The sequence below is a fragment of the Corvus cornix genome, chromosome 6, assembly GCF_000738735.6.
Source record: "Corvus cornix cornix isolate S_Up_H32 chromosome 6, ASM73873v5, whole genome shotgun sequence".
NCBI lineage: Eukaryota > Metazoa > Chordata > Aves > Passeriformes > Corvidae > Corvus > Corvus cornix.
Window position 1 is genome coordinate 15443930 of NC_046336.1, and position 12009 is coordinate 15455938.

Below are 12009 nucleotides of genomic sequence, written 5' to 3' on the forward strand. Positions count from 1 at the left end.
TCCCCTACCGCATTCATGTCTGAACAAAGGGAAAACTATAAACACTTAAATGAGGACTGTTATGTGAATAAACGAAATGACAAACAAAATTATCAATGTTTATTGACTTTTTTATATCATCCAGCCTGTTTAATTACGGTCAGGAAAAAATATCCAAGTATTTCTAACGAATGAAATATATACACGTGTGTACATATATATATATAAATAAATATATAAGGAATGTTAGATCTTTTGCTTCTTTCTCACAGTGATTACATATTGATCACAACAAGCCCCTCCAGAGAAGAGATAGCAACAAAAGCTCTTTGTCTGATTGCTCTGCTGCCAATTGACAGCATTTCACAGTCTGGATGCCCAATTTCACACACACATACACACAAAAATACATTTGCCTCTGCTCTGCAGTCACACACAATCAGTGAAGCTCTAAGCCAACAGCTTGTCACTTACTGTTACCAATGAACTCTGCAATTCAAATCAGCAAAGCACCCAAGGGAGTTGCAAAGGATTTTGCCATTGCATTTCAGGGGAACTGAGCTGCATCCTTGGTGAAGAGTACAGAAAAAAATGTACACATACAAACCTGGAAGCCAGAGCTGACTCAAGCCCAAGACCAGTGCCTTGCACTCTGCCTACCTAGGCTGTGGCAATCTATGTGGGAGTGCAGCTACTTAGTCACAGGCTGCATTGCTCCAAACCTGAGTCTTTGCTATCAGTGCTAGTTTCTCACCGCAGCCCTTCACTAGATCCCAACCAACCTAAGCATCATGGGAGACTTTCCAGGATATATGTTCTGGAGCCAGACATCCATACCAGCCTTTTTCAAACCAATACATGATTCATTATCCAGCAAAATCGAACATTTGTGCACAGGCACCTACTAGACAAATTCATAAAAAGCCAAAAAATTCTCCAACACCCTTTAGCTGAAGTGACTAATCCCAATGGCACACACAAGATACCCACAAATGTAAGGTTCTGTACTTAGAATGACAGGAAATTCAAGAATCTACCAATTCACTTACATATGAAGATGATCCTGAAACTAAGACACTCCCATGCATTCTCAGAGTTGGAATTACTTTCAACCTGTGAACACTTAATCATTTCTGTTTCTTTTAAAATAGCACTGTGTATGTTGTAACCCTGTTTCAAGTGAGATGCTTCAAAATACTTTGCACACAAACAAACCTGACAGGCTTCCTTGCAGCAACCACCCGGCTAAGTTTTTGTCCTCAGCACACAGAACCCACCTGGCTTTTCTTTTACACTGGGGCAAGCAGTTTTAAATCACACTGCATTATCAGGAGCCTGCAAATGACCTGTAATCTGTCATAGCTTCCTATTCAGTAACCCCAAACTGACTCTTGGAATTTAAATCCCTAAAAAGCATACAGAAATTGTGGGTCTACATCAAATTGCTGCAAAGTAAAAGCTGCCTGGTTTTGCTGCTCTCTCCTTATTCTCATTACAAAATTATTTTAAGACTGGGTGACTTTGGTTTCTGCATGCAAGACCTTCATTTATTGGAAGCCAATACATGCACATATTAATTTACCCAGCTACTTTTGCTAACAATCTTCAATGTCTTTTTTTAAAATATGTGAATGGGACTAATTCTAGATATTCACTTCAAAAGGTTCTGCTAGTAGGAATAAACCTGTAGCAATGGATAAAGAGAGTTAGGAAGAGGGCTTGAGTTTTGTTGTTTTTAATAAATTGTTTCTTTCTCCTGTTTAAACCAGGACATTGTGTGAATACTACAGAAAGAACAACATCATTAGATCCTATTGGAGAATTAGAAAGCAAGTGGCAGTGCTAGATTTGACAGCTCCATAAACAGAAACATTTCGTTATCAGGAAAACGGCCATGACAAGTTCAGCAAATTTCAGCCCAGAAATTTGGGCTTCATTCTCAGCCAGGGTTTCACACGTAGCAATCACAACACTTCTCACAGATGTCCTTATCGATGCCCTTCCTAAATACTGATCCTCAAAGTAGCCCCGATATTGTCCTAAATCCATTTGATTCATATTGCAAAAAGCCTGCAGGCAGTTACTGTGACAGTGTTTGGGAACATACTGAGGATGGAGGTTGGAAGATGCACTAAAGCCACAAGCCACACTAAGGCAAATAGCATGCTTAGGGTTTCTAACTAGCTGCCCTTTCTGTGTCAGATGGGACACCCTTAATGATATGGGAATTTATGTAGTCTCTAAACCTTTTTAAATGGCATCCATACACAATTATTCAGTCTTCTGTTTCTAAAGGAATTTATTTTCCTCAATTACATCATTAATATCCCAGGTAAATAGACTGTGAGATAGAGAGCTACCTACACTCAGATTACAGCCATTCCTACAGCTGGGAGCAGGAATGGTACCACAACTGTTTGTGCTGCATGTGGCACTGAAAGTAATAAATTATTCAGTAAAGACTGTACAGGTCTGACAACTTAAGAAAAAAACTTTCTCAGTATCAAAACTTCAACTGACTTCAGTGGGAACAGAACCGAACTGTTGCAGTAACTAGAATCAGATTTAAAAATCTGGATTATGGGTAGCCCTCAATTAAACCTTGGTGATGATATGCTTATGACATGTTTAAATTATGCTAATACAGTCTTGGAAGGTTTTATCAATTCCACTGAGCAACCTGGCTATTTCCCAGCTGGTTGGAAGCAGGTCAAAGTTAGGCAATGCTTCCAGGGCAGGCTCCTGCCAGACATGAGTAATTACCCTGGAATCTTACTCCTGAGACCTCTTTCTAAATGATGTGAAAAATAGCCCATGTTAAACTGCATTTTACAAATTGACATTTTCTCTCCATACCAGGGTCTTAGTTAAGTAGTTTAGGTGTTCATAGAAAAACCCTGGCTGTAATTGTACCATTTATTCCTCTGTTTCAGAAAGAAGCTAAAAACAGGAAGGGAAGACAAATGCTGCAGTCCTCTACAATGCTGTTCAGCTCATTGAGCTGCTCCTCCTGATACAGCTAAATAAAAGTGGTGATTCCATGACACTATAAAATTAGTCTTGATACACTTATATAGATTTGTGTTGCAAATAATTCAAATTTGAAAATGGTTGAAAACAGATACGTGCAGTGCATCTGTTTTCAACTTCTCCTACATCCATATATCCACTTTTGTTGCGGAGATTTTTCTGATCATATGTTGCTGGCTTGCTCCCTCATTTTCTCTGCCTAAAGTATGTCTTAGGAAGCGAAATGTACATTACCATTATTAAATTTTACATCATGACCTCAGTAGTTTCACGAGAAACACAAAATCCCAGTCAAAGGGAATGGGGACAGTAAAATAATGTTTCTCCTGTTGTGAGGGGGATGTTGTAGCTATGCTGAAGAGCTCTGTCGATTCACTTTGTGTTCTGCAACCTCAAGAGCATTTCACTGCTTGCCCTCATTTAACTGCAGACCATTCATCAGTCAAAAATGTATATTTTGGCTTTGGAAAGTACTCACAAACCACTAGAGAAAGGCCATGAAATAATATTCAGTATGACCTAATCTGAACTCAGAAACAAACCCAGTAGAGTCTTTTCTAACTTCTCCAGTGTTTTTTCTTTGAATTCAGTCAATCTGTATTATGGATCCACAAAGTTGATCAATAAGGATGTAATTTTATCTTTTTAAAATAATTTCAGTTTTCAACCTCCTCCATTGATGGTAAAAAAAAAAAAAAGAAATTCTAAGCATTCATTGTCTTTTTGCTTCCAGTAACTACATTAATAGTTGCTCTATCTCATGGACTCTGCCACCTCATGTTATTAATTTGATTTCAATTTAGCATTTAGGTGAGCATGATTTGAGGGATTATTTGCATCCAGTGATTGCATGGCACAAGTGTCACTCAGTTACTTGGGCCACAGCTAACTTTTTTACAGAACAAGGAAGTGAAACTCAAATACCCAGGATGCAAATGTTCTTATCCATAGCTAAGACCAGGCTTCCATAGGCACTAACACAGATCTATGGCTGTTGGATCAGCCAGCAGCAGAAATTTGATCAATAGAAGGACCTACACAGGTCCCATTTAGATGTGATAGAAATAGTAAGAATATAAATTACAGAGCTTATATCAGCTTTATATTTTTACATGAGCTTTCAGGGGCTGGTCAGAGGACAGGTGATGCCTGTTCTTGTATAATGTAATGTAGCACTAAGAGACAACTGTTGACATAAACAGCACAAGCATAACCCAGTAAGTATTTTAAACAAAGCTGAACTATCACAAAAACTTTAAGCCAGATCAAAGTTTTGGCTTTCTGCAGCAGCACATTTTTAAACTACTTGTACAAGTCCAAAAGTTGAACTTAATATTTTGTTAAATCCCAACCCAAATTTGTTTTAGCATCTGTGACTCCACGTCTGCAGCATTATACATCTGATTTCCATAACAAAATTAATAATTTAAGTCTAAGTGTAATGTTGGGAGGGTTTTTTAGTTTCACTTCTAGTTTATCACCATGGAAGTGCTTATCTGAAACCTTAAATAAACATCATTAGGTTGTAAAACCTAAAGGCTGGAAAAGTCAGTCTAATCTGACATACTTTTTTTCTCCACATTTAGCCCCTGTGATCTAACAGACATGGTGATCTGGCAATGAATATCTGAAGCTGTTTGAACCACCAGCTTTTCCATGGTGATCCCAACCAAGCACAACATCAGCGTCTGAGCATTGCTTTGAATATCAGTCTCTAAGGATTTACCAGTTCATGATCAATCCTATTAATCACCTGTTTCTGCTCTTCTCCCACTCCATCCCACCATATGCTCCCATCCCTGACCAATCATCTGCAGTCACATATTCACACCAACATTGCTGAGGTGCATTTCCCTTCACCTTCCGCAGTTCAGAGCTCTTGCTCCCTACAACATCATGTGGACACAAAAAGCCAGTTTTGAGCATGTAAACACACTGACACATGCTCAGGATAACTTTAAGGGGCACTGTTTATGTTCATGAAACCTTTAAAGGTGGATCAGAACTCAGTTCAATTCAATTCTGATGCTTATTTACAAAAAACAACAGTGAACCAAGAATAATACCACTTGGCTTTTATAGCTAAGTAACATGGTAAATTACAAACTGCAGACATAGTTTCACATGGCAAACTCCAAAGAATTCTACAGGCATTTTCAAGCAAAGAGTAATTTACAAATTGTAAAAAACATCCACAAAACAAACACCCAGCAGTATCAATCAGTTTATTTCTTACAAGCAATACCTACTCTAATCACACTCACATACTAAACAAAGTAATGATTCAAACACAAAGGCTGACTTTTACCATCTGTTTTGAAATTGTTGGACCACCACTTAAAGAAAAAACACAAGCTGGCATTTCATAAGACTGAGGCCATTAGTGAGAAGAGAAATATGAAGCGTTTGTTTGTTTTCTTGCCAAAGAGAATCTTGTATAAATTTAAGATATGGTAGTGTATGAGTGTTTCACAGATATTGTTTATTTACCATATTGATATCTCTAATTTCAGTCTGTGATTTATATCATTTTTTCATATGCAGTATTTTGCATTCAAAATGCTAAGCAAACATGACTCCATTTTGCAAGCAGCACAAGAGATGGTTCTTACATGTTGTCCTTCAAAGTAATTCTGAATGGGACAGGAAAATGAATATATGAGTTCCTTTGAAATTGTGCACCTGATCACAGCAATGTGCAAAGCAACTAAATAGAGCCCACAGATGCACACTGACTCTTGACAGCACTTTTCCCCCAACTCTGAAGTTGATTAATGTGTAAAATGAGCAATGTCTCACCAGTTCCTCCCATCTCTTACACAGCGGTGGTGGAGATAGGTTCTGTTCTAAGAGGAGAAGGGCAATCTTAATACTGTCTGTTATTGTCAGAGAAGCAGTCAGTGATGACTAATTTCAACAGAAAAAACACTTTCTCCTGAACCCTTCTTCCCACGGGTTGTTAACTACTTGTTAAAGGCATAGCTTTTCTCCATGTGTTCATCAAACACATCCCAAACAGAGAGTCTAATTCAAAATGGGGGTCACAATTTCAGATAGGAGTACCACTGGCAACGAGCTATGAAACCAAACATTTTAGGTTCATTTTACCCTTCCATCCAGAGATCCTTTCAACTGGATTGATCCTTTAACACACTTGTCAAACCAGTTATCACAATGCTTTTAGCAATATCCAAATGGAGGTATGTTTCTGCCTTTTTAATAATGCAGTGGGTGTAATGAGTCACAGTGCAATGAGCAAAAATAAAGCATACTGACTCATGTCTATTAAAACATGTCTTGACTAGATGTGTTGTGACTAGGTGATTACACAGTAAATAGCATGAGGAAATTAGGAAGCAGAAGTGAAGGTCTGCTTATCCATAAAGCTCAAGAAAGGTACATCCACACTGTCTAGATATGATAGTCATATCAGCTCCTTCAACACACGACCATGTGCCTGACAGTAAAAAGTGTCCCAAACATATAAAAATCTCAAATTCTTTCAGCACAGTGAGATGCTAAGATTACATTAGGAGCCCCTGGGCTCTGGCTGTCAGAAGCAGAATTCGCCACGTGCATCAGACACTGATGCAGCATGAGATCCCAAATCTCATTGTGATCTATGATCATGATAGGAACTGCAACCCCAAACCACAAGCTCCTTCCTAACAACACAACTGATTAAGGTGCAGTACTTCTGAAAAATGGATCAAGGAGCACAACACTTTGGACACACGTAAACCCTGTGGGATTTGGCAGGATTTAGCCCGTCCCCAAATCAGCTGAAATTTACCATTCTTCATATTTGGCCAGGTTTTGTGTGTGTTTGTTTGTTTGCTTTGTGGACACAGAGTAAACCATGCTGTGACACACTGTGGCAAACATCCTGGAGGGAGCACAAAACAGACCAGCCAGCACCACAAGGAAGCTGAAGGCTCCTACAGCGGCAAGATGAACAGGAGTCAACAATATGCCTTGGCTGGCAGCATTTGGCCTGTGTTAACAGAGCCATAGCAAAAGTAGTTGTTATTATTACCATTTACTTACCACTTGTTGAACCGTATCTAGAATACTGCATCCGGTTTTAGGACACCCTCCTGCCCCCAGTACAACAAGGACATTGACTAATTGGAGCAAATCCACCAGAGGGCCACCAAGATGGTTAGAGACTGGATCACGTGCCTTTTGAAGAGAAGCTGAGTGATCTGGGCTTGTTCATCCCAGAGAAGATACAGCTCCAGAAGGACTTTGTAGTAGCCTTCCCAAACCTAAAAGCAAGTGCAGTGCTTTACACATCTCTGCTCTACCTCTGTGCATGTAAATCCCAACAGATGAAACAAGTTTACCAAGTCCTCTGAATAGAGGACAATAATTTTAGTTACTTTCACTAGTAGCAATTGGCTGTTCATTAGCAAGAAACTGCAGCTGTGAAGTTTGGGCTGCTACCAAGACGGAATCACACTAGTCAAGTACTTAAACAAGAAGCACCACAAAGATAAGTGTCCCTGTCCCACGTCTGCAGACAGTTCTCCTCCTGGGCCACCCCTAGCAGACAAAGGCATTAACTTTGTGGTACTCTGCCTGGGCTGGCTCCTAATTGGCAACCCTAGATATTATATTGAAAAAAAATAATTCTGTGATGGACCTTAAGTTTGAAACGAAAGGGAACAGGCCACTTTGCCCTACTTAAATTCTGTGAATATAAGTAAATCAAAACATGTTTGACAGGAACAACAGCATATTCCTAACTGCTCTCCCTCCATCCCTGAGCTAACTGCACAACAAATAACCTTTACTAAATTCCAGTCAAATGAGCTGAAGCCTTCCAAGCAGGAAGTACATTTGCTTTAGATGCAAAATTCCTCCCATCTTTCTAGTTACTGACAACCATGAGTGTGACTTACAGAAAAGAACAACCCTCCAGTACAAATTATATCCACCAACATTCTTCCACTTCTACAAATGTTCCCTTCATTCAACACGTTATCAAAAACATATACATTTACCCTAATGCCAAATAAAACATTTATGGGTGCACATTTTTATAATAGCTTCCCAGAAGATGGGAAAATACTTAAAGCCAAGTTGTTCATTAAAATGCTTCATGAAAAGCATGTATCACTCAGGCCCGAGCATTCTCAGATGTTTTCTGTCTTAATAGCCATATTAAAAGCTAAAGTCAACAGTTCCAAAGGATATTTACCAGCTCAGTTCAAATCTATTAATCACATTTCAGTAGCTATCTGGGAATTCAAATCCCCAGACAACTTTGAAAATCTTACCCACAGAGTACCTTTAGCATTCAATACAGGATTTACAAATACAACCCCAGAGTACTTTCTGTAGGAGACTTCCTTCATTAATCCTTCTGAAGTGTTAAGACTTTTTACTAACATGATGCATTTCATCTACAACCATGCTGCAAAAGAGCTCTGTGAGCAATTACTGTGCTGTCTTCAGGGTGATTCATTCCCTTTAATTAAACGCACTTGAAATATTACTGCTATGAATGTCATCAGATGCAGCCTTTGTTTGAAAATAAGATCAAGAAGGACAGAACAAAAGCAGAGCTAACTTTCTCAGCCCCAAGAAACTCAGGAACTAAGTTTTGACTTTTTTTTTTTTTTTTAAATAATTCTCAGTTCTACAAAACTGAGATTCTCTTACATTTTAATTCCAAAAAAGAAGTTCTTCAAAAAGTCTTTTAAGGAATTACCATGTCTTTATTCAGATGAGAAGCCAAGGACCAACAAAACAAAAGCAAGAACCAATAAACAAGACCCACAATTAACATAGCAATTGAGCCATTATTTAAATATTTCTTTCAGTGCTATGTCACCCCAGAATTTAGCTTCCATCCCAGTTGCTGCTTTTGTGTTGTTTTATCTCATTCTGTCAGTCAAGATAAATCCAAACTTCAGAGATGTATCATATGACAAGGGGCACATAAGTAGAACAGTGTGTCAGTCTTTAGAAACTTGTTCTCTGTGGCTGATGTACCATTAAAACTAAGAACAGTACACCAGAAACAGATCCTTTTACACTAGGAGGGGTAAACAGGTTCTAATATGGTTTCCAGGATCAGAGCATTTGCTGTACTTGGCAATTACTTCCAAGTTCTTAATTTGTATTTTAAAAGTCACATTTCTTTTTCCACAGGCCAAGAAGAACCACCAGAAGAAAACCAGGGGAGGAAAAAGCAGCTTAAACACAAATACATGCATCAACTCCTGAGATATAGATCTAACCGCCCAGTAACTACAAAGAGAAGCCAGCTCACCCACCATGTCTGAAACTGTGTTAGGACTGTAACCTGTGAATTACAGGTCCATAAATTGTAAGACTTCTGCAGCATCCTCTTTAGAAGATTCCACAAAAATATTACAGGGATTTTAGTCCAGATTTCACAGGCTACATTCTAGCCTGTTTTGGATGTAGTTCAGGGTAATAATTTTTCTTGGTGAGTTCCAAGAATAACGGTGTTTCTTGCTACTTGGCCCCTTTTCAAAGCACAGACAGCAGCTCTCACAGCCAATTCCATTCCCCCCTGAGACACACATATTTGCTTAGGTGAACCAGGGTCATTTACAGAAAGAGGATACCAATTTCAAAATGGTTCCACAATATTTAATTCTGCTGTTTTCTCTGGTTCTACATACTATGCATACTTCACGCTTTCAGTTTCCTGCTAATGGAAATGTAACCATTGCCACTGAAATTCATGTTTAATATCCTCTGTTTATTCTAAGGACTCACTGAGTTATTTTTGTTCCATCCTGACTTACATATAGGGGACTAAGGTAGGAATACTTAAAGCACTGTACACAGCCTTGACCATTAAAAGTAGATAAAATCTGGACCAGCTAAAAAAACTCCAATGGTTAGCACATTTAGGATTGATTATAAGGCATGCAAAGAAGCTGTATTAACCTAGTCTCATTACAGTGCTACTGCATGCTACTCATTACAGTGCTACAGAATACTACTCCCATTCCCATTCAAACCCCAAAACTGTGATCTTGCAAACTCTGAACTCTGAAAACAATCAGCCTCAGTTAGGCACTCCATGGCTGTTCTCAAATCTTCCAGGTGGGGCTAAGGCATAAACTGAGGTCATAGAATACCAAGTTGGAAGGGGAGCTCCACCACCATCCATCTCATCCAAACTTTCTTGGCAAAAGCAGGATGTCCCAGCACCCTATCCCACTGAATCTTAAAAGTGTCCAACACTGGGGAATCCACCACTTCCCTGAGGAGATTATTCCAGTGGCTGATTGTTAACAGCTGATAGGATGCAAGCTTCCTGCAGATAACCCAGCTGTACTTAAGTGCTTTGGCTTTTTCAATAGGATGATTTTCTGAATGTCTCCAAGGTTAGAAAAATGCATGCCAGGAGCAAGCCTGGCCTTGGGCAGGATGATGAAGCTCTTTCCAAACTTATCTTTTCATTGCATGAAAAGCAAAAGATATAACAGTTCACAAGATCAACAACTCAATTAACATAGATTATAATGTGAACTAGGAAAAAGAATCTGAAATTGGGAGTTCCACAGCTTACTCCACTTTGCAGAGCAGCAAGTAACAATGACATCATTGTTTTTCTTGATTATATATACATTAAATAGTTCTTAGAGTACATAGCCTTACGAGGATGGTGTTTCCTATCCAAGTCAATCAAGCATATATGAGAAATAAGCCAGCAAGTATCAGTATTTTTTTCCCTGCTTAACAGTTCAGCACCAGACTAATCCACACAGTGTTTAAAAGCTCTAGAGGGAGGCAGCACTGCTAATAGCAATAAGAGAAGGAACATCACTTCCCTGTTTGGTCCCACTGTAACAGGTTTTAACATGCGGGTGTTTATTAGCCTTCTCTTCATGCAGGCAACACATTTTTGAAGGCCATAAAGATGTTATAAAAGACAGTGTCTCCATTTGGAATCTGTTTTTGAGATTTATCCTTGAAACATAAGAGTTTCATATCACGTTCTTCAAGGATAAACAATTTAAAAACAATGTATCTGCAAATATAAAAATTAGCTTGAGCATGCACTTACCTATAAAGTAATGTATAGAAATAAGACAAAAACCCATTGGACAAGGAAAATGCTGATTTGTCAATAGTCCATAGATCTCAGACAGCTAATCTAAATAGTTAAAATATTTTTGCAATTAGGCACAAAAAAAAATACTTTTCTTGCTTTTTCCTTCAGAAAACTATGTAGCATTTTATAGCAACATCTGTCATAAATGGAAACTGTCCAAAAACGTGTCCTCAAAAACAAAAGCTTTCACCTATAAGCACGTCTCCTCAGATGAAAGGGACCGCTGTGGTCCATAGGATTACCCATTAGACACTCATGTTGAAAGGAACTGGCTTTTACAGTTCCCACTAGAGAGTCATTAAACTGGTTATGTCAAAAAGTTGGTTTCCATTTTCTTAATTAAAAGGAAAAATTCATGTCTGAGCAAAGGTAGAAACAAAAAATTAAATATACTCCCTCAACAAAAATTGCACCCAAAGCATTTCTTCTCCATCACTTTGCATCACCTGTTGTACCAGGTTTTATATTCTCATTAACTAGTTGTTTCAATATTTATAAATTCAAATATGTAAAGCACTAAGTTTTATTCCGTAAGGTGTCCATAGCGGGGGGTTACCGGGGAGTATAAAGCACCAAGGAAAAGGCTCTATGAACACAGAGCAAGCGCAGAGCACCTCCTGCTGAACCAGGGGCACGAGTGAGAGCTCTCAGTCACCAGCTGCCAGGACACGGAGCCCTCCGCTCAGCTGAGCGGCACAGGCTATTGAAAGGCAGGATGCGTGCTCCTGCAAACCTTCTCCCGGGATTTAACCAGCAGGGAACCAAATCAATCCAATACTGGAGTTTCAAAGCTCCGAGGAGGCGTGTACGCCCCGCACTGCTACCAGAACAACGCGCCTGCAGGGCAAGAGCTGAGCGACGCGCTGCCAGCGCCACGTGCTGAAACCTCACAGCTG